Source organism: Tupaia chinensis, unplaced genomic scaffold, assembly GCF_000334495.1.
Source record: "Tupaia chinensis unplaced genomic scaffold, TupChi_1.0 Scaffold149501_1, whole genome shotgun sequence".
Classification (NCBI taxonomy): domain Eukaryota; kingdom Metazoa; phylum Chordata; class Mammalia; order Scandentia; family Tupaiidae; genus Tupaia; species Tupaia belangeri.
This window is the reverse complement of record NW_006209345.1, coordinates 3,067,517-3,068,725: the sequence shown is the minus strand read 5'-3', so window position 1 is coordinate 3,068,725 and position 1,209 is coordinate 3,067,517.

Below are 1,209 nucleotides of genomic sequence, written 5' to 3'. Positions count from 1 at the left end.
AGCTATGGGGCTGACAGGAATCCAGGAGGACACTAAGAAGAGTCCAGTATGTGGGGAAAGAAAGGCTGGATGGGAAACTATTTGCATCCAAATACAAATAATTAAGAACTGTGTGTGTATACACACACACATATATACACACACATACACACACACATATATGTAGCTCACAAGAAATGCTAAAGGGGCAAAAAATAGTAAAGAAAATTCTGAAATGATTGTGTCTGGCCTCATGACTGAGTGGTTAAGGAACTGGATCCCATGCGACTGAGTGCAGTTCAAGTCTGAGCCCTGGCGGTTTGGGGGACATACCAGGCACATGTGTGCATGTGTGGGTACACATGCAAATCCCAACACGGTGGAGTGATGGAAGAGAAGGGATTGCAGCATGACCATGTTCCATTGGGTGGAGGGGTGCTTATTCTCTGCCCGTCTCTGGCAAGCAGATGTACCCTTTGGCAAAGAAGAGAAAAGAAAGAAAAGGAAAAAGAAAAATACATAAAATGAAAAGTCAGTCTCCTGCCCTGCCCTCCAATCTTCTACTTCTATTTTCACAGGCCAGTGACTATTGTTTGTTTGTGGTGGTTGTTGTTTTTTGCTTGAGAGGTTTTTGTTATAGGGCATGTATGCTTGCTGGAGTGAGAGAGAGACAGAGAGACAGAAAGCAAGAATGATGATGGGGGTGTGGCCACCCTGCAATCCCTTCTCTATCCTCCTCTCAGGATTTTGGGTACACAAGCACATGCACCCGGCTCGAGTATCAAGTCGCCAGGTCCAGGACTTGAACTGAGGTCTGCCATGTGGGAATCCCGCAATGTAATCATTATGCCATTGTCCCTAAGACGATGGTCCTCAGGACAATGACTATTGCTATCTTCTGAGCTTCTCCACATGAATACATAGAGATTTGTCTCATTTAAAAAATAAACGCACAAATTCCATTTTATGGAATTCACTGTTTTTTAAGTGATAATTTATTGATGAACACACATTTATATGTTTCCCTTTTTTATTTTTTTAAAAGATTTTAGGGGCTGGCAGGTGGCATGGTGGTTAAGGGCACTGAAATCCCACATGGCTGACCGTGGTTCAAGTCCTGGACCTGGCAGCTTGCTTTCTCACTTTCTCTCTCTCTCACTCTGTCCCTCTCTTGTCAAATTAAAATAAATAAAGAAAAATAGGGACCAGCAGTTGGCGTAATGGCTATGT